Genomic DNA, 23,496 nt, shown 5'->3' with positions numbered 1-23,496 from the left:
GTATGAAAAATGGTCATAAATCATTTTCAGCGCCGTAACTTTGAATGGTCACTAAATGAAACATAAGTCAAAGGCTATCTGTACATTTTGACTTAACAACAGGAAAAGCAGGATCTCAAAGTTAATAAGAATCTAGAAGTTAATTGGAGGAAATTGCCCACAGGAATGAAAAAAGTAAAGAGCGTATAAAGTTTTTACAGTTTTAACTGCATCCAACACACAACTCACATTCCAAAATTTGGTTTTACACCTCATATTTCCAAGGCACAACTGATCCATGAAACCTGTATTTCTAACTGACATGATTACATCCATATTTTATTTCTATGCAGAAAAAGTATTTCAGCTCAAGAGAAATAATATATGTCTTTACTGAGCCTTTCACCACCATTCAGTGGCCATTTCAATGCAGAAATATCTCAGAGTAATTCACAATGCATTTAAAAGTCACAATCTATCATCTTTTTAAAATTAAAGCTGCCATTTATACTAATCCCACACTGAATGGAATGAATGCAATTAGCATTCATTTAATTAGCATTTACTTAATGTTAACTAAATATTAATATGACTGGACAGTCAAATGAACAGAAAAAGGTTTGCATAGAATAGATGGTTAAAAGCTAAGTAACTATATTAAACAAGTGGCACAATCATATAAATATCATTGTATAAATACAATGGCAGAATTTCTAAATTCAAGGCAAAGAATAGTTGTGCATTTTATGGAATACAAAATATTGTAAAACTGCTTTTATCCAGTTAATCCAATTCAACAGACCAAGTAATAAGAAATTAAGAGAAATGAAAAAGTTTCTGAATATCTGAAAAATGGGGTTGTGTTCTTCTTCAAATATGCTGCTGACATATCCTTTGGGATAAGCATCTATATAAGCTTCTCATGAAGATAAAAAAAGAAAAGAAATTATATCCCCTCCATGCATTGAATGATGTTAAATGACCTTCTTTCTATCCTCCACAATAAGCATTTTTTCTCAAAGAGCCGATCAATCTTTGTATTCCTAAGAGGGGTGTACAGTTCACCTTTTAGCACATAGACAGAGGCTGGTTTCATTCACTAGGGGCCCACGTCATGGACATTCAAAACACCATTACATCAGTCTAAAAGGAGGAGTTGATACCATCCACACTATTAAAGAATATCCAACGATTTACTTCCCTTTTATCTTTAAAAAAAATCTGTAACTCATGAGATGCCTTTCCAAATCTATAAAAAAATTATAGATTCATCCCATTTGATAATTGTCCCATTATACAGGTTTTATCTGTCATTCAATACCCTATGCTGGGAAGCCACATGCTAAAGCCCCAAAGAGTCATAACAATAGAGAAGCATGCGTCTAGATATGGTCATATGCAGTGGTGGGATTCAGCCAGTTCGCACCACTTCGGGAGAACCGGTTGTTAACTTTCTGAGCAGTTTGGTAAACTGGTTGTTGGAAGAAATCATTAGGGCAGAGAACCGGTTGTTAAATTACTTGAATCCCACCACTGGTCATATGCCATGCTAAGCTACAAGGTACTGTATGTTTGATCCTAGGTCAGTGATGGCTAACCTTTTCTGGACCGAGTGCCCAAAGTGCACACGCTTGTGTGTGAATGTGTGTGTGTGTGCCCATGAGCTCCCAATATGCAATGCATGCACGCCCCCGCATGCGCCCTGACCCCTGTGCATGTGCCACCCCGCACATGTGCGTGCCCCCCCGTGCACCTGTCCCCACTTTCAGCCCCCCCGCATGTGCCCCACCCCCTGTGCATGCGTGGCAGGGACCCAAACACCAGCTGGAGGTGTGCATGCATGCATAGTGGAGCTGAACTGGGGCATCAGCTCATGTGCCATCAGAGAGGGCTCTGCGTGCCACCTCTGGCGCACATGCCATAGATTCACCATCACAGTCCTAGGTTATCATAATGTGTGAAAGCAGTCATAGTGGTTTGTAAACTATGTGTTTATGGTTTGGTGCAATATAGGAATCCAATTAATTGTCTTATTCAGTAAATACTTAGGCAAGTCCATACGCCATTATTTCCAATCTCAAGTTCTTCTCACGTGTGAAGTAGTCGTAGTTGACTATATTTGCATACCACAAAACACAGAAAAAGGGAATATAATTAGTCAGTTATCTCTAACTAATATCTAAGCAGCTTTTATTGACCATAGGAAAATACAAATAATACCCAAGCAGCTTCTTAGACCCCCCTAAGCTATCACACAATCTGGAAACATTAAGTCCTCTCAACTATCAGGCGCATGAAATCAGGAACAATTCAAATCAGGAACAAACTAAAAGTTTATTACATTCTACCTATACATAGGAATCTGATCTGCTAATGGAATTCATGGGAGGCTGGACTTTGGTCTTTGTGGGAATATAGTGACTCCAAACTGAGTGCATTTGACCCCATCATTGGGCTCCGTCTGATCATTAAGTCCCATTCCCTATAAAAAGAAAATCAAATAAATCACTAACAGCCTATCAATATATTTGTTTGCCACAAAGAACAGAAAACAAAATCTGAATAGCTGCAATGAATATAAATCTTCCTGACTGCAGAGACCCCATTCTTCTGTCACATGTAAAAGTCTTGAAAATTAAGAATATGATCTCATAGCATGATAGTGTTTTTGCAACCAGATGCTTTTCCCAATAGCTACTGTATAACTATAGCTGTATGTTTCAGCACCAGTTGGAGATGTGGGATGTTGAGAAGATATATTTTGAACTATCTCTGCAGACTGGCATTAGGAGCAGGATGCTGTTGGGGATTGAAATAGGTTCCTTGAGTCTAGAACAGTCTCAACCTTCGCTTTGTGGCGAAGGTTGTTGAGATTGTGGTGGCACGGCAGTTCCCTCAGTACCTGGAGGAAGCTGTCTATCTAGACCCGTTCCAGTCCGGCTTCCGGCCCGGGTATAGCACAGAGACAGCTTTGGTCATGTTGGTGGACGACCTCTGGAGGGCCAGGGATAGGGGTTGCTCCTCTGCCCTGGTCCTGTTGGATCTCTCATCGGCTTTTGATACCATCGACCATGGTATCCTGCTGCACCGGTTGGAGGGGTTGGGAGTGGGAGGCACCGTTTATCGGTGGTTCTCCTCCTACCTCTCCGACCGGTCGCAGACGGTGTTGACAGGGGGGCAGAGATCGGCCGAAGGTGCCTCACTTGTGGGGTGCCGCAGGGGTCGATTCTTTCGCCTCTCCTGTTCAACATCTACATGAAGCCGTTGGGCGAGGTCATCAGTGGCTTTGGGGTGAGTTATCATCTGTACGCTGATGATACCCAGCTGTACTTTTCCACCCCAGGCCACCCCAGCGAAGCTGTCGAAGTGCTGTCCCGTTGTTTGGAGGCCGTACGGGTCTGGATGGGGAGAAACAGACTCAGGCTCAATCCATCCAAGACGGAGTGGCTGTGGATGCTGGCATCCCGGTACAGTCAGCTGCAAGCGCGGCTGACTGTTGGGGGCGAGTCACTGGCCCCAACGGAAAGGGTGTGCAACTTGGGCGTTCTCCTGGATGAACGGCTGTCGTTTGAAGATCACTTGACGGCCGTCTCCAGGAGAGCTTTTTACCAGGTCCGCCTGGTCCGCCAGTTGCGCCCCTTTCTTGACCGGGATGCCTTATGCACGGTCACTCATGCTCTCGTCACTTCTCGACTGGATTATTGCAATGCTCTCTACATGGGGCTACCCCTGAAGTGTACCCGGAGACTGCAGTTAGTCCAGAATGCAGCTGCGCGGGTGATTGACGGAGCACCGCGTTGCTCCCGGGTAACACCACTCCTGCGCAATCTGCACTGGCTACCTGTGGTCTTCCGGGTGCGCTTCAAGGTTTTGGTTACCACCTTCAAAGTGCTCCATGGCTTAGGGCCCGGGTACTTACGGGACCGCCTGCTGTTTCCACATGCCTCCCACCGACCCGTACGCTCTCACAGAGAGGGTCTTCTCAGGGTGCCGTCCGCCAAGCAATGTCGGCTGGCGGCCCCCAGGGGAAGGTCCTTCTCTGTGGGAGCACCTACTCTCTGGAACGAACTTCCCCCCGGTTTACGCCAATTGCCTGACCTTCGGACCTTCTGCCGGGAACTGAAAACTTATTTATTTATACAAGCGGGACTGGCCTGATTTTTTAAATTTTAAATTTAAATTTTAAACTTTTAATGGTAATTTTATTGGGTATTTTTATGGTCAATCGACGGTTTTAATTTGGCCTTTTATTGAATAAGTTTTTTAATTGTTATTTTAATATGTATATTAATTGTTTTAAATGAAGGCTGTACACCGCCCTGAGTCCTTCGGGAGAAGGGCAGTATAGAAGTTTGATAAATAAATAAATAAATAAATAAATAAAAATAACTAGTATCTATATTCCCTTTGTTCTGTATAAATATTCAATTTTTATAAATATTCCCTGATAAGTAAGGCAGTGGTGGGTTGCCCCCGGTTCGGACCGGTTCTATAGAACTGGTAGTAAAACCGGCGGGAGGCTCCGCCACTGACCCGAACATCATCTAAAGAGATCTGCGCGGAAGCTTCTGCACATGCCCAAAAGAGCGTGCAGATGTGTGAGCGGAGTGCATGCGCACGCAGGCACAATGTGAACTGGTAGTAAAGATAAGTAGAACCCACCCCTGAAGTAAGGGGTTGGGGAACACTTATCAAGCAATCCCCCATGCTTTAAAAGATAGTCTTCTGAATCTCTCTAAGCTGATTTTTTAATAAACTAGCTAGCACAATGTAAACAAGGTAGAGCCTATATGACTTTTATCATCTTTCTTGTTGCATATTGTTCTTTGTACCATACTTGGCTTTTTAAGAACTTTTTTGTAATAATTGTAAGTAAAAAAAATAGGAAGACACCATGTTACAAAGCAAAGTATTAGCCTGTATTATCATAGTTATTTTCAGTGTTACCTTTGAGTCCCTTGAAAAACCCTGAGGAACTAATTTGTTTTCCCATAAATTAATATTTTGGGTCATGTCCATCATGGCAGCTACTTCACTGACTCTACTAAAGCCAACTTGGGAATATACCTTTCACAGACTACAAATTCCAAAAAAAAGTCCCAGCTCCAAAAAGATTGCTTATCTGGAATGTCATGAAATAATAAATTTGCTCTGTCACACACTAACAAACACTGCTTTCCACTTACAGAGTGATCACTAAATCTCTAGCAAAGCACTTTAGGGGTTGAAAGCAGGAAGGAAATTCACCCACAGCTTGATTCCTTGATGCTTCGTTGCTACCTTCACAGAGTCCACAACTGAGACAGCTGTCTGACCTTGTCCAATCAAAAGGCCACCAAGCTAACCTCAATAATGTTCAAAGAAATTTGAGCCCTACCCATAACATATCAAAAGATAGAGATACAATTGAAGCTTTTCTTCTTCTTCCTCCCCTATTCTGCAATTACTTCTAACAGCCAGAAGAAGATAATCACAGTTTTCCATACCCGATCCTGAAGTTAAAAACTCATATTCTATACTTCTTTGCAGATCCAGTGGCCTATATCTCTTGGTGCCTTTATTCATTCTCATGTCAGTTCCTTTCTCCACCAATCTAGTATGGCAGCCTAGTGAATATTAGCTTCCATGGAAAACAGAATAAATACCAGTAAGTGAAATTACTAATTTAAAAACTTTACTCATTATATTGCACAGCTCTGATTTACAGTATATTTGAGGACAGCAGGCCTGAAGATCTCTTGGTAAGAGAGAGCCCATGGGTTATTTTACTATGTGTGAGACTGTGACACATATAAATCTTGTTTATATTTTAATGTTTAATTTGCTCTTAACAGTTATTTAATTGTTTGTTTTATTTTCTGCAATCCAAGTCACATGGATTGATAAATAAAATTAAATAAAATAATCCAGTGTGGTTCATCTAGCATTCTGCTAAGTAATCTTCAATTATTTTACTTCAATTATTAAAGTTGAGTCAGCTTTGGCGTATGTATCATGCAAAGCTAGAGGATATCTAGAATTAGGGATGTGTCAGGGTTTCTCTCTTTAAAAAAACATTGAAAATATCAAAGCACATTATCAAGTTCAAAATGTTTATGCTCTCTTCTTTTTGTTGAGCAGACGTGGAGGTGTTCCAAGAAATGGATATATTAAGCCTATCAGTGGGGAAAAGTGTCTGTTAAGCAAAACAGTGTATAGCAATCAAATGTTGTCATAGGTTTAAAGGTTTCTTCAACAACATATCACACTATACTCTTTACACCTCTGGAATTTTGTTTGTACAAAGGAACTGTCCTTTATGTAAGTTTCTGAGAGGAATCTGGCTTGCTTAAATCAGAAACAGAAGCTGGGTAGGATTTGTAACTTCTGTGTCATTTCTGTGTTGATTTTTTTCCCCAAACACAAATAAATTTGTGGCTCATGATAATGAACGTTGTACTTTTTCTATCATGTTTACAACTTCATGTAGTACCATATATACCACCAAATAGGGGTGATGCAAGTAAAATCTGAATACTTTGGCATATTTTATCACTTTTGTTTATAGTGTAAGGTCACTGTGCCACAACTGCAAGAACAGTTGCAATTGTGAGTAAAGTGGAAAATCATATTGCTATTTCAAATGAAAGACAAACCATATTTTCTGTCTAACTAGTCATCATGGACCAGTTTTATCCAAGGTAACCTGCTGGTCACCAGGAAGGAATTATTTCTATTTTACCCTTATGCCCAAGCATTTTCTATTGTTTAATTAGCCACAAAGGCAAGAATCACGTGCACATAATACTGGCACTCTGATTCCAAGAATCCTGTCTCTTATTCCCAAGTTATCAAACTGAAAGAATTCAGTTAGTCCAACAAAAGGTGGAGAAGATATTGAGGTTTTCTGCAGGCTTTTTGTGCCGTCCCCTCCTCCCTTCCCAATACTGGTTCCTGGATACATCTGGACTTTTATCTCTATTCTGAGAAAACCCTCTGTCCTAAATACAATACATTCTCTGACAGTCAGACTCTCTAAAGGCAAGTTTGCTTCTGAAAAGCAAGGCATAAGGATAACAAATCAGGTGACCAATAAGGCCAAAGGTTTCTTAGTAAATCCCATTTAGAAACTGGAAGCCAATTTCACCAGTTCTTCCATAGGACTGAACTTCTGTGGATTCCAGTTGCCTTGGTCAGAGATAAATCCCCAAAGCTTTAACCAAAAACTATCTACTATTGACCTCACCCCATTCCTAAGAGGTCTGTAAGAGGCGTGCATAAGAGCACAAACGTGCCTACCGTTCCTGTCCTATTGTTTCATTGTATCCAATTAATATAGTTATTACATACTTATGCTTATATATATATATATATATATATGCTTATATATTATATAGCTATTTTCATGCTTATGCTTATATATATTGTTGTGATAAAATAAAATAATAAATAAATAAATAAATAAATAAATAAATAAATAAATAAATAAATAAATAAATAAATAAATAAATAAATAAATAAAGTTAAGAACCAGGAGTTCTTAGGGCAGTAATATTAGCTTTATCGATAACCAATGACCACTTGGTTTCAAGACAGATCAAAAACTCTGCTGAAGCACTGGAAAGACAAGCAGCAGCAGCAGCAATGAGATTCACTTCCCATGGATAAGAGATGAATAGAATAGAATAGAATAGAATAGAATAGAATTTTATTGGCCAAGTGTGATTGGACACACAAGGAATTTGTCTTGGTGCATATGCTCTCAGTGTACATAAAAGAAAAGATACGTTCATCAAGGTACAACATTTACAACACAATTGATTACTACATGCTAACAGAGGGCGATCAATTGTTCAATGCAGCTTCATTCTAGTCACAATAAAGATTCTTATGTAGCCGCATCATGACATGTATTCAAGTCTAACAATTGAATTAACCTGTGTGAAATTGGAAGACTGGGATTTACTATTAAGCCCTAATTTGGGGAGCCTAACAATCCTTGGAGCCAGGAGGAAATTGACCAAATATGTAGGGTAAAATGGGTTATAGCAAATGTTTCATTCAACTCGAGATTTTAATCTTTCTAGGTAATTGTTTCTGTGCCACAACTTCTGACCACAATTGAGCACAAGAGAGGATCACTTTGTTGCTAAGTGAGACATTTGTTAAGTGAGTTTTATGACCTTTCTTACCACAATTATTAAGTTAGTGATATGTTTATTAAATGAATCCGGCTTCCCCGTTGACTTTGCTTGTCACAAAAGCAAAAGACTCCTGGATACTGTAACTACAAGCCTCGGTGGCACAGTGGTTAGAGTGCTCTACTGCAGGCCACTTCTGCTGACTATCAGCTGCCTGCAATTTGGCAGTTCAAATCCCACCAGGCTCAAGGTTGACTCAGCCTCCCATCCTTCCAAGGTGGGTAAAATGAGGACCCAGATTGTGGGGGGCAATATGCTGACACTGTAAAACTGCTTAGAGAGGACTGTAAAGCACTATAAAGCGGTATATAAGTCTAAGTGCTATTGCTAACTGTCATAAATATGAGTCAGTTGCCAAGTGTTTGAATTTTGATCACATGACCATGGGGATGCTGTAATGGTCATAAGTATGAAAAATGGTCATAAATCATTTTCAGCGCCATAACTTTGAATGGTCGCTAAATGAAACATAAGTCAAAGGCTATCTGTACATTTTGACTTAACAACAGGAAAAGCAGGATCTCAAAGTTAATAAGAATCTAGAAGTTAATTGGAGGAAATTGCCCACAGGAATGAAAAAAGTAAAGAGCGTATAAAGTTTTTACAGTTTTAAATGCATCCAACACACAACTCACATTCCAAAATTTGGTTTTACACCTCATATTTCCAAGGCACAACTGATCCATGAAACCTGTATTTCTAACTGACATGATTACATCCATATTTTATTTCTGTGCAGAAAAAGTATTTCAGCTCAAGAGAAATAATATATGTCTTTACTGAGCCTTTCACCACCATTCAGTGGCCATTTCAGTGCAGAAATATCTCAGAGTAATTCACAATGCATTTAAAAGTCACAATCTATCATCTTCTTAAAATTAAAGCTGCCATTTATACTAATCCCACACTGAATGGAATGAATGCAATTAGCATTCATTTAATTAGCATTTACTTAATGTTAACTAAATATTAATATGACTGGACAGTCAAATGAACAGAAAAAGGTTTGCATAGAATAGATGTTAAAAGCTAAGTAACTATATTAAACAAGTGGCACAATCATATAAATATCATTGTATAAATACAATGGCAGAATTTCTAAATTCAAGGCAAAGAATAGTTGTGCATTTTATGGAATACAAAATATTGTAAAATTGCTTTTATCCAGTTAATCCAATTCAACAGACCAAGTAATAAGAAATTAAGAGAAATGAAAAAGTTTCTGAATATCTGAAAAATGGGGTTGTGTTCTTCTTCAAATATGCTGCTGACATATCCTTTGGGATAAGCATCTATATAAGCTTCTCATGAAGATAAAAAAAGAAAAGAAATTATATCCCCTCCATGCATTGAATGATGTTAAATGACCTTCTTTCTATCCTCCACAATAAGCATTTTTTCTCAAAGAGCTGATCAATCTTTGTATTCCTAAGAGGGGTGTACAGTTCACCTTTTAGCACATAGACAGAGGCTGGTTTCATTCACTAGGGGCCCACGTCATGGACATTCAAAACACCATTACATCAGTCTAAAAGGAGGAGTTGATACCATCCACACTATTAAAGAATATCCAACGATTTACTTCCTTTTATCTTTAAAAAAATCTGTAACTCATGAGATGCCTTTCCAAATCTATAAAAAAATTATAGATTCATCCCATTTGATAATTGTCCCATTATACAGGTTTTATCTGTCATTCAATACCCTATGCTGGGAAGCCACATGCTAAAGCCCCAAAGAGTCATAACAATAGAGAAGCATGCGTCTAGATATGGTCATATGCAGTGGTGGGATTCAGCCAGTTCGCACCACTGGAGAACCGTTGTTAACTTTCTGAGCAGTTTGGTAAACTGGTTGTTGGAAGAAATCATTAGGGCAGAGAACCGGTTGTTAAATTACTTGAATCCCACCACTGGTCATATGCCATGCTAAGCTACAAGGTACTGTATGTTTGATCCTAGGTCAGTGATGGCTAACCTTTTCTGGACCGAGTGCCCAAAGTGCACACGCTTGTGTGTGAATGTGTGTGTGTGTGCCCATGAGCTCCCAATATGCAATGCATGCACGCCCCCGCATGCACCCTGACCCCTGTGCATGTGCCACCCCGCACATGTGCGTGCCCCCCCGTGCACCTGTCCCCACTTTCAGCCCCCCCGCATGTGCCCCACCCCCTGCGCATGCGTGGCAGGGACCCAAACACCAGCTGGAGGTGTGCGTGCATGCGTAGTGGAGCTGAACTGGGGCATCAGCTCATGTGCCATCAGAGAGGGCTCTGCGTGCCACCTCTGGTGCACATGCCATAGATTCACCATCACAGTCCTAGGTTATCATAATGTGTGAAAGCAGTCATAGTGGTTTGTAAACTATGTGTTTATGGTTTGGTGCAATATAGGAATCCAATTAATTGTCTTATTCAGTAAATACTTAGGCAAGTCCATACGCCATTATTTCCAATCTCAAATTCTTCTCACGTGTGAAGTAGTCGTAGTTGACTATATCTGCATACCACAAAACACAGAAAAAGGGAATATAATTAGTCAGTTATCTCTAACTAATATCTAAGCAGCTTTTATTGACCATAGGAAAATACAAATAATACCCAAGCAGCTTCTTAGACCCCCCTAAGCTATCACACAATCTGGAAACATTAAGTCCTCTCAACTATCAGGCGCATGAAATCAGGAACAATTCAAATCAGGAACAAACTAAAAGTTTATTACATTCTACCTATACATAGGAATCTGATCTGCTAATGGAATTCATGGGAGGCTGGACTTTGGTCTTTGTGGGAATATAGTGACTCCAAACTGAGTGCATTTGACCCCATCATTGGGCTCCGTCTGATCATTAAGTCCCATTCCCTATAAAAAGAAAATCAAATAAATCACTAACAGCCTATCAATATATTTGTTTGCCACAAAGAACAGAAAACAAAATCTGAATAGCTGCAATGAATATAAATCTTCCTGACTGCAGAGACCCCATTCTTCTGTCACATGTAAAAGTCTTGAAAATTAAGAATATGATCTCATAGCATGATAGTGTTTTTGCAACCAGATGCTTTTCCCAATAGCTACTGTATAACTATAGCTGTATGTTTCAGCACCAGTTGGAGATGTGGGATGTTGAGAAGATATATTTTGAACTATCTCTGCAGACTGGCATTAGGAGCAGGATGCTGTTGGGGATTGAAATAGGTTCCTTGAGTCTAGAACAGGGGTCTCCAACCTTGGCAACTTTAAGATTTGTGGACTTCAATTCTGGGAGTTGAAGTCCACAAGTCTTAAAGTTGCCAAGGTTGGAGACCCTGGTCTATAAGACTGGAGGACATAGGAAGCCAAACTTTCCACCTTAGAAAAATACCCCCCCCCACACTACTTAGACTGGCACTGTTGCAAAGTGAAAATCCAGTTCCATTCCAATTTTAAGTAAACCAATTCAGAGCCAAAAAACTTGACTCAGATCCTCAAACCAACCAACATCCTTAGATTAGACCAGTCTGCAGCTGTTCCTGAACAGCTGCAAAGTGCTTGTGTAAATTTATTTATTTATTTATTTATTTATTTAGTACGTATTAATAATATATATAAGTATAAGCATGAATTGAATACATAAAATGAATGCAATTAAAGGGAACATTAGGACAGGGACCGTAGGCACGCTGGTGCTCTTATGCACGCCCCTTACAGACCTCTTAGGAATGGCATGAGGTCAACAGTAGACAATCTAAGGTTAAAATTTGTGGGGTTTTGAGATGAAACCACAGAGTCAGGTAGTGCATTCTAGGCATTGACCGCTCTGTTGTCTTCAGTTAAAATCACTATACATAAAAGCAATGTATGCACCCAATGTATATCTCTGCTCTCCAAACTAATTATTCAGTTAACTCCCAACCCAAAAATGTTAATGACATTACCCAGTTTAATATAATTGCTGGAATGCTGCCTCAATCTTACATACTCAGTTTTCTTTAGATGTAATAAAGATGTTCATTTCAGAATATAAGATAGATATCTCTTGCTCAGGGAAATATACCTACCACTCTCCTTAATATCTTTCCTGTCCCAAACAAACATCAGTGCTCTTCAGCTGCAATCTCTAAACCCATTCATTAAACAGAAAGTTCATATTGAATTCAATAGAAATTTCAAAATAGATTGTGTGTTCAACTGTATTTGAATGTTATTATCATTTGTCGTGGATATTTTTGTACACTTGAGCTGTTCAGTATTTCAGTATTGTTAAATTTAGTGCTTTGTTGATATTATTATCAACCAACTGGTACTTTTTTATGTTAGAAATGGCTGACTGCTGTGGTAACACCAATCTAGCAGCAAAGGTATGGTGTATAAGTCACAGCTATAAACACAGTAAAGGATGCCATAGCATTAAAATCCCAGTGGGGACTGCTGCCGCCACCTATTATTGCAAGATTGGGTCACTCAGAAAACTGCTACAGGTCTGTTGCAACAAATAAGTAGGTCTTTATGTCAGTATTTGCTCAAACAAAATAATAAACTACCACTACCAATAATACTAATTATTCTGATACAATTTTGTAATGCATATACCCACATCTCCCGAAAATGTCAATTTCCAATTTCCAGAAACCCCCCAAAATAATATGGGTTAATATTACTTATATTAATATTTCATTTATTTTTGGCACATACAACTGCATTATTACAAAGGAAAAACTTTTTTCACACAGTACATAGTTAAAGCATTAAATTCATTTTCATAATGTAGGGTGACAGTCACCAGTTTAAAAGCTATAAAAAAGGACTAGGCAAATTTATGAAAGGGAAAGCTTCCATTGAGAATATGCTACTCATAGGATCAGCTGTAAACTTCGCAAGCCTAGTCACCAGACAACAACAGCAGGAGACAATGGCTTCTTGTCTGGTTGTAGGCTTTCCAAAAGTAATTGGTTGAACACAAGGGAAATTGGAATGGTGGATTAGATAGAATTTTTTACTAAGACAACAGGATTCTTCTTGTGTGACTTTAAACATATCCTCTTGTATACAGAAGAGAGCATAATGACTGCTCCCCCTATGCACTAGATTATATGAAACCAGACAAATTTGCCTATTTAATTTCAACTGAGCGGAATTTAAATCCAAGCTCACTGATCAAAGAACATCATCCTATTTAAGACGGTTGTGCAGACTTTGAAATTAATGTGAAAAAAAGGTTCTCTGAATCTTGTTCTCCTATTCCTTAGAGTAGGCTCAGTTTTTAACCCACTCTATTTTGCAGAAATTTGAGAAAAGATGGCACTGATTTAAAAATTGCAAAAACAGAGTACCATATTTTTCAAAAGTATAAGATACACTCCCCCCCCAAAGAGAGTGAAAATTTGGGTGTGTCTTATACACCGAATGTAGCCCCTCCCACCCACCGGCCCCCAGCCTTTGGCCTCTGCCTCCCAACAATTTGCCTCCTTGCAGCAAACAGCCTGTTTCAGTTTCAGCTTCAGCACAGCCTAATTAGCATAAGCAGCTGATAGTCAGTTGGATCGGCCTCCCGACCATCAGTTGTTTCAGGTTGCAGGGATTGCCATTGCCTATTGCCCATTCTGATCCCCACTGCCCGGAATGGGTGGAAAATGGGGTGTGTGGAGGCTCAAAATGGAGGCGGCAATAAACTATGCCAATCCCTGCAGCCTGAAACTGCTGATCTTTGGGAGGCCGATCCAACCGACAATCAGCTGCTTGTGCTAATCAGGCTGTACTGAAGCTGAAACTGAAATGGGCTGTTTGCTGTTTTCTGCAAGGAGGCAAATTGCTGGGAGGCAGAGGCAGATTCTTTTTCTTGCTTTCCTCCCCCAAAAAAGTGGGTGCATCTTATAGTGTTTTATACTCCGAAAAATACAGTATATTCCTTCTACTAGAAGCACTTTTTCAGATCCTGTATAACATTTCTGGGTTAAAATATAAAAGTTGGATTACATGGGCTATTTCTGCGATGTTGTCTTGGCTTTCCAGTCTAATCTGATCCCTCCATCTAAGTTCTGTTTGGGACTTTCCTTGCTAGCTTCTGACCCTACCAAGATTACCAAGTGCCTCTGTCTATGGAATGTGTAAATAAATATATTTTACAGATGAGTAAAAGAAAAGATAGAGAAAATGAAACATCTCAAATATGTAGTGTTTTGGAATTCCAATATAAAAATAAGATTTTAAAACTGAGTATTTCAATGTACAATATAGGTAATTGTCAATTTACAACCAGGTATGAAATCCAGCAGGTTCTGAAAGGTTCTGGAGAACTGGTAGCAGAAATTTTGAGTAGTTCGGAGAACCGGAAAATACCACCTCTGGCTGGTCCCAGAGTGGGGTGGAAGTGCAGATTTTGAAATATCCTTCCCCTGGAGTGGGGTAGAAATGGAGATTTTGCAGTATCCTTCCCCTGCCACGCCCACCAAGCCACGCCCACAGAACTGGTGATAAAAAAATTGAATTTCACCACTGCTTACAACCATTTGTTTAGTGACTGTTCAAAGTTACAACAGCACTGAAAAAAATTGACATGATCATTTTTCACACGATCGTTGCAGCATCCCCATGGTCACATGATCAAACTTTGGACATTTGGCAAATGGCATGTATTTATGATGGCTGCAGTGTCCCAGGGTCATGTGATCACCTTTTATGACCTTCTGACAAGCAAAATCAATGGGGAAGCCAGATTCACTTAACAACTATGTTACTAACTTAACAACTGCAGTGATTCACTTAAGTGCTATGGCAAGAAAGATTTAAAAAACAGGGCAAAACTCATTTAACAAAGGTGGCCATAAATGTAACCTGGCTACCAAGCACTCAAAGTTTAGTCATATGATCCTGGAGTGATGACTGTTGGAACTTTGAATCCGAGTCACAAATACTCCCCAGATATGTCTGTCATAACTTTGACAGTTGCTAAATGACTGGTTGTAAGTCAAGGACTACCATTTACTTATGTGTACATCTGACTAGATTTATTGGATTGAATAAATATGTATAACCTTGGGCTAGTTACTCTCTAGACTCCAAGAATATTACATAACCATGTTTTCTTTGGAATTCATGGTGAGAAAGCATATGCTGACAACAAATTGTTCATTTTGCTTTTTCAGCAATTGACTTTCTTTAGAAGACAAACCATTTTCATATTGTGGCCATGAAGTCTATATGGACATATCCAGGTAGTCACCAGAGCTGATGTTATCTAGAAGGTGTCTTTATCTTGCCCACACACAGTGGAGAGTTGCCATGGTGGCATATACAGTACATTTCTTCATGGTGTTTGAGAACATATATCACTGCAGGGCATGAACTTTCCAAACTATCCATCAGTCTCTGAAAAACACTTTCTTTCCACAAAGGATTCAGTTCAGCCTTTGGTGAAAGGAGAAGCCAATAGATTGTAGTTGGGCCAAAAAGTAAACTTTGGTTTCCACAGCTGCCTTCTGGCAGGCTGATTCAGTAAAGGCACTTTAAGGAGCAAACAGTAAGTGACGACTAAAGCAATCTCCTATGCTACGCAGAGAGAAAAGCCCTTGCAAATTGCCTGGGGGGAAAAAAGAAATCCACAAAGAAACTACAGTGGAAAAAAGAGAAGCAATTACACAGCTGATCATAGCTTTCTGAATTACATATTTTGGTTGTTAGGTGATGTCATATTATAGACTGTTCAGTAAAATAAAATGAAATAATGAGAATGGCTCACCAGGACCAAATGACTCCATTCTAATGTGAGAAAAATGCCCTTCTGTGAAGAAGTCAAAGAATAGAAATGACATAAACTAAAATTAGAAAAAGGGAAAAAAATAGAAGAAAAAGGGAAACTGACAAAATGGTAAACACCAGCAATATTCTTTCTTGTTGCTATATGGCAAAATCCCCATGACAATCCTTTGTGACCCGTCATTTACTTTTTGCTTCTAATTGTACTTTTCCTTAGTGTTTTGTAGCTCTGAAGTAAGGCACACCCCATCATCGCCCCAAGAGAAAGAAGGTTGCTTTGTGAGATACCAATAAGCATTGTGAACCAACATAGTTTTCCAGATCCTAGCTAGAACTGTGAGATCCAAGTGTCTTCTAATTAAGATTCACATTATGAGTTGGCCAGCAATATAAATTGAAAGAATGATTGAATTTACAATAAATACATTTACAAATACTTTGCATGCTACATCTTCAGCCTATAAATGTGCTACTTTGCTCCTCTTCTCCATGCACCTCTATCATATTCACACATGACAATTACCTTTGCTTTAAAGGAAGTCATCAATGCCTTCCATTGAGGACCTGTATATTGCACGAATCAAGAAGAGGACCGTGAAAATATTTACAGATCCCTCACATCCAGGACATAAACTGTTTCAACTCCTACCCTCAAAATGACGCTATAGAGCACTGCACACCAGAACAACTAGACACAAGAACAGTTTTTTCCCGAAGGCCATCACTCTGCTAAACAAATAATTCCCTCAACACTGTCAAACTATTTACTAAATCTGCACTACTATTAATCTTCTCATCGTTCCCATCACCAATCTCTTTCCACTTATGACTGTATGACTGTAACTTTGTTGCTGGCAATCCTTATGATTTATATTGATATATTGACCATCATTTGTGTTGTAAATGTTGTATCTTGATGAACGTATCTTTTCTTTTATGTACACTGAGAGCATATGCACCAAGACAAATTCCTTGTGTGTCCAATCACACTTGGCCAAAGAAAAATTCTATTTATTCTATTCTATTACATGCCTTAATATTTTGTCAGTACTGTGCAGTATAGATTGCAAACCTTTGGACAGCCCTCCAAGTACAGAAGTGACCTGCATGTCTTGTTTCCAAAATAATGTCAAAAACTATACTGCATAGATTTATAACCATATAAACCAAAAACTAAACAGCATGTTTAACTTATAAAGAAAAATGGGAGAGTTAGTTGGTAGAATGGTTAAAGCATCGGGTTAAAAACTGGGAGCCATTAGTTCTAATTCCACTTTAGGTACAAAGCTAGCTGGGTGACCTTGGATCAGTCACTCTTTTTCAAGCCCAGAAAGAAAACAGTAGCAAGACACTTCTGAAATTACAAAGCCTTGTTCAGATAGTCACCAGGAGTCAACATTGACATGCTGGTAAACAAAAAGAGAGACAGACAGACAGAGATACCCAGAAGACAGACAGAGAGAAAAACAGAAAGATGGACACTACTAAAAGCAAATAGGGCCACCATTTTAGTTTCTGTACATAGCCCAGAATTAAGAGAATGTCTTTCACAAAATAATTTGGAGTAGCAGCCTAGCTAGGTGACTCAGTGGCTAAGACGCTGAGCTTGTTGATCAAAAAGGTCAGCAGTTTGGCGGTTCGAATCCCTAGTATAGGTCTCCTGTGTGAGCAGGGGGTTGGACTAGATGACCTCCAAGGTCCCTTCCAACTCTGTTACTGTTGTTTATTTATAAATGCTTTATGAGGCAGATCAAATTTGTGAGACAGTTTTTGAAAAAAGATAAAACTTCAAAAGAAAAAAATATGTCATTTAGTATATAATTTTTTGTTTAACAATAATATTGGGGGGAAAATATTTCACATATGCCCTTCATACAGTGATTTGACAAATCTAAACCTTTGTTTTTGTAGAGGTTAGGCTCAAATATAGAACTGTTAAATTTTAGACATTTTATTTTGCTATTGTTGTTTACATTATGCACGTTACTTTGTCAGTTTGATTTGCTTTGAAAATACATTATGTTTCATTTATTATGTAGGGTAAGATATTTTATTGTACAGACACATTTGAATACACCTTGAGAAACAAACATAGGTTTTACACACATTCGTTTTTCAATACCAGTCAATGTGTTTTAATTGGGGACGTGAGGATGGGTGGACAAATTTGGAGGTGTACCTATCTGAAGATTCTGAACCTTAACTTATTATTTAAAATAATTAGGCAGTTCAATATTTTTCATTCAAAGCAGAAAAATTCAAATAGAACTGCAAGAACTATTTTTGGTTCCCTGCATACTTTTAGTTAATGGACTTTTGTCTTCAATGGATTAAGACAAGAAAAAGGAAAAAAATATATTCTGCTATCGTACACAGGAGGTGCTTAAAGGAATATTTTGTCCCCTGGGCCTCTTAAGGTATTAAAAAGGCTTATATCTTGTGACTGTTCCATGTTTCTAAATAGTAACAGTTTTTAAATCTTAGGTGTAATTTTTCCTCATTGTACATGTTTATGGATTTACACACAGTTACTTACAATTTGCTGTAATAACTGAGGGAAGCAATAAAAACACATGGCAATATTTGAAAATGTGTATTTCCCAATATTGATTACTTTCTATTTTCCACAACATATTGTTCTGTACTATGAATTCATCAAGATTATCTAAATTTAGAATAAAAATGTAATTTTAAAGTATTTCCCTAGAAATAGGTCTCTGGTGAGAGTCATGTCAAATCTACAAGTTATGATAAATATCTAGTTGAGCAAAAATTAGATGCAAATAGATAATATTTACATAGGCAAGATAGTACTTAAATTTGTTCAATTGTAATTTTACTTAACTTTATATCTATCTCTGCATTTTATCAGTGGATACACCTGCTAATTGATGGAATATAGACCAATGATGGCTGCACGGTAATCCTTAAAATAGAGATCCTAGCATATATTGGGATTTATCGTACTCATAGTGCACTGGCCAAAATATTCCAAAACTGACTGTTAACATCCTTCCCATTAGCAGGAAATTATGAAAGACTGGATTGACTAACCCATTAAGGGTTAGCATAAATGGACCCTTGCTTTATGGAAGATTATGGAATGTAGAAATGGTAAAAAGTAAGGACCATGAATTGTCAAGCAAAGCCAAGCAAAAAAATATCTACGAAACATTCTAAACACTCTGTGAGAAAGAAGAATGATGTAATAAATTGGAGTGAATGTCAGCTGAGCTTGTGAAATGGAATTGATGAATATATGTAAGGAAGTGAAGATATAGGTTTAATTATCAATGAAAAGATTAAGACATATTTCATAAAGTATGACTTGGTGTCAGTTATATTGTTATGGGTGCATATGAAAATAAGAATCCATAGATCAGCGATAATTATGTGTTATGCTCTAATGAATGGTGAATGGTGTAAAGGAAAATTGTGCAACCTTCTGAAAGAATGAGATTTGAGCGAAATTACTCTCTAGGTGACAATAGTGAATGGTGGGAATGAAAGAGAGGACAGAAGAAATGATTGCACCCATTAAGAGGTCCAAGAATGAATAACAGTGGTGAATGGTGAGTAGCCATTTAGAAAAAAGTTCTGTTTGTTTTGAATCCATGATTTAATCATAAAGCTATTCATACATACAAATGGTAAAGGAATTAATATACACTGAAACACATAATTGATTTGCTTAGAATCATACGTGGAGAAAATTAGTGAAGTATACAAAAGCTAAATAGGGGCTCACATATGCGGGAAGAACAAGAACGGCTCCTGGGAAAAACTGAACATGGATACAAAAAGAAACAAGTGAATGAAACAAAAGCAGAATAATTGCAAGAAAAAAAAGTGTGATTCTTGGATTAAAAAATATGGAACAGTTTAATCACCCAATGGAATGAATCATTAAAGAAAAAAGAATGTAGAAGCTGTAGGATCAGAATGAAAGTAAGGTGGACCTCAATTTACAACAGTTCACTTAGTGACCATTCAAAGATTAAAGGCACTGAAAAAAGTTATTTATGAACATTTTTCACACGACCATTGCAGCATCCTCATGATCATGTGATTGCTTGGTAACTGACTCATATTTATGACAGTTGCAGTGTGCCGGGGTCATGTGATGACTTTTTGAGACCTTCTTATCAGCAAAGTCAATGGGGAAACCTGATTTACTTAACAACTGGAGTGATTCACTTAATAATTATGGCAAGTCGTAAAATGGGGCAAATTCACTTAATAAATATTTCACTTAGCAACAGAAATATTGGGCTCAATTATGGTCATAAGTTGAGGACTACCTGTATTATGTTTGTCACTACACAATGGGATATACTTTGCTTTGCATGACAAGAGAAAAGCATGACACAGAAAAACAAGACAGTTGGGGCTTTTAAGCTTTTTACTCCATAAAGTGAAGATATTTACAACAAATATTTACAACAGGTATATACAATGCAATCCTAGTGTTTACCCAGAGTCAGGTTTTCTCTGTCTTCTATGCAAAGACTATCCCACTCTAGCTCTCTTGCTTTCTCCCCCTTTCACTCCATTCCAAAAGGCCATGGTGGCTCATCAGAATGCAATATTGTAGGCTAATTCTGCTGACTGCCAATTGCCACCCATTTGGCAGTTCGAATCTCACCAGGCTCAAGGTTGACTTGGCCTTCCATCCTTCCAAGGTCAATAAAATGAACAGCCAGATTGTTGGGGGCAACATGCTTACATTGTAAACCAATTAGAGACAGCTGTAAAGCACTGTGAAGTGGTATATAAGTCTAAATGCTATTGCTATCTCCATCCACCCTTTCTGGGCTTTTCAAGAGAGAGTTTAAAAAAGGGAATTGGCTGGATTTACTGTAAAGGAAGTCCTCACTTAATGGTGGTCATTGAAACTGGGAATTGAACTCTTAGCTCTCCATTGGAGCAAGAATTTCTTTCAGGGTCTTCTTCCTTAGATACCAGGACTTTATCAATGACTGATGACCCTTTCCTTCCTACCCTGGGTCTTAGGTGAAGACCTCAAACCTCATTGCACACATCAAACCCTTATGCATCCTTCCGCCCTTTTCCCTGCTCTGCAGCAGCTACTCCAATCCTTTCTGTCCTCTCACCATTCCTCACCAAATCTTCATACACCTTCATGCATCCTATCCCACCCCTCAGCAGCCAGTTTTTTTGCCAGTCAGACTGCTTGGGAGCTACTTGGGATTTATAACTTCCGACCAGCTTCTCCATTGATTTGTGGGAAGCAGTAAGGAGGAAGTCCTCACTTAACAATGGCAATGGAGACTGCTAGGATTGCCATTGGTGAGCGATATGGTCATGTGATATCACATTTTATGACCATATTGCATAGCAAAGGCAATCCTAATCCCTATTACCCATTGTTATACGAGGACAGTTATACATATGACCTTCCTCTGTTTTTAAATATATTTATAGATGAATATAGACAGATATACTACTGTGTTGTTGACTCAGAACCCAAATGATTTGAAGTAAATGGATATGAAATTAATGTATCTAAGATCTAGGTACATATGTCTGACAGGAGAAGTAGAATGAATGAGTGCCAGGTATATATAAATAGTGAAAAGTTTAAATGGATGAATTTCTGGTATTGGTAGAATGTTTACTAAAGAGGTGAAAAAAATGAAAACTTAAAAAACCACAGATAGAAAAATAACAGGTAGTTAGTGATTACTTCAAAAAAATGAATTGCAAAAGAAGTTACAGTTACTGCATCACTTCTCAATTTCTTATAAGAAAATGGGAGCTGAATATCATGAGAAACAAAAGTTATGTACAGCAAGAGTGAGATACTTAGGAAGCATGTGTGATAAAAGAGAAGAGAAAGGAGCAATAATAAATGAGTGTTGAATGAACATATCATAAATTGAATACAAAAGTGAATGACCAGCATGAAAGAATTATATGGTGATGGATAAAACAAGAAGAAATAAGAATCAAATAGAAAAATATATGACAGAAAAATGAATAGGTTACAAGACTGGGAAATGGATGGAGTTGACATTTATTTGTTTGCCTATTTTATTAAATGTAGGTGTTGCCTGACTCTAAACAACTTTAAATGTCTTTTTGAGTTACAATAACTTCAGAAAGATGGGAAAGAAAAAGCATTGTATAAAGTGATGAGTAGAGAAGTTGGAAGCACATTTACTAATTGTTCTCCCTTTTTTTTTATCTTGAGGCTTTAATTTCTTTGGCTTAGTGATTTAACTTTCCAAGCTACATTTATAATTACGATCTATTTTCAAAGTTGTATTGTATATACAACTGAATTATTGTACATTGAAATATGTATTGGCCAACATTAGAGCATTAAAGATGCATTAGACTAGCTACATACTGTATGTAGATGCACATGTATGTATATTTTAGGACTGCATATAGTCCTTGATTTAGGAACCAGGAAAATCATATTAATTCTTCTATATTTGTATCAAAATTAATCCCAAAACACTGACTGATGTTCTTCAATTGATTGGCCGCTATTCACAATGCTTTCTTTTAAGTGTAATTACAAGAAGTCTCCATGATTGGGATCTTAATATAACCATTATATAAGGGTACATTGGTTAAAGAAAAGAGAATAAAACCTCAGTGAACTTTCAGTATGTAGTACTATGCCCCATTTTATGGCCTTGTTAGTAACACAGCTGTTAAGTGAATCTGGCTTCCCAATTGATTTTGCTTATCAGAGGGTCATACAAGTTGATCATATGACTGCAACCATCATAAATATGAGCCAGTTGCCAAGCATACAAATTTTAATCACTTTACTATGTGGATATTGCAACAGTTGTAAGTATAAAAACAGTCATAAATAACTCTTTTCAGTGCTACTGTAACTTTGGTCACTAAACAACTGCTTGTAAGTCAAGGAATAACTATACCAATAATTTAATTTTAAGATTCCCAGTGCACCCATTAATAAAATAAAGTTGGAAACTCCTGAGATAAATTTTCAGAAAAATAATAATTTCTTTAGGACTGCAAATGACATCACAGATGCGTAACTGGAAACAGTCCATATTTATCCTGATACTATTTTTATTTTGATGTATTTGAGGTGATGACAGCACATCAAAAACTGGTTAAACCTCTCTGAGTAGAGAAGACAGGGGAATACAAGGAAGAAAATGTATCCTAAAAAGTTACACCTATAATATGTGAAATGTCTCTTTACCTATGTAACTTTAATGTCTTTCTTGTTCATTGTTCAATAGAAGGGGGAATGAAGTATCATTCTCTATGTTAATCTTTATTGTGCAAAACAGCATTTCCTCATAAATCAAACAGAAGACTTCTTAGAGTACTTTAAAAGTGTGATATTTGGACATACACACTCTACTGCTAGTATGATACTATTCTATGCTGTGATATGAATGTCAGGAGTAACCACTTAGGTATTGTTAGTAATGTTATCAAAATATTCTCCCCTCCTATGTCTATGTCATATTTGCTTGGTTGTTTAAAGCATTTATATGTAATTTTTGGTTTTTGTATCTGATAGTATGAGAGCCAGTTTGATATAGTAGTTATGCTAAGACCAGGAGACAGTGTGTTCTAATCCTGCC

This window comes from Ahaetulla prasina, chromosome 6 (assembly GCF_028640845.1).
Source record: "Ahaetulla prasina isolate Xishuangbanna chromosome 6, ASM2864084v1, whole genome shotgun sequence".
Lineage (NCBI taxonomy): Eukaryota > Metazoa > Chordata > Lepidosauria > Squamata > Colubridae > Ahaetulla > Ahaetulla prasina.
The sequence above is the reverse complement of the archived record's forward strand: the minus strand, read 5'-3'. Positions refer to the sequence as shown.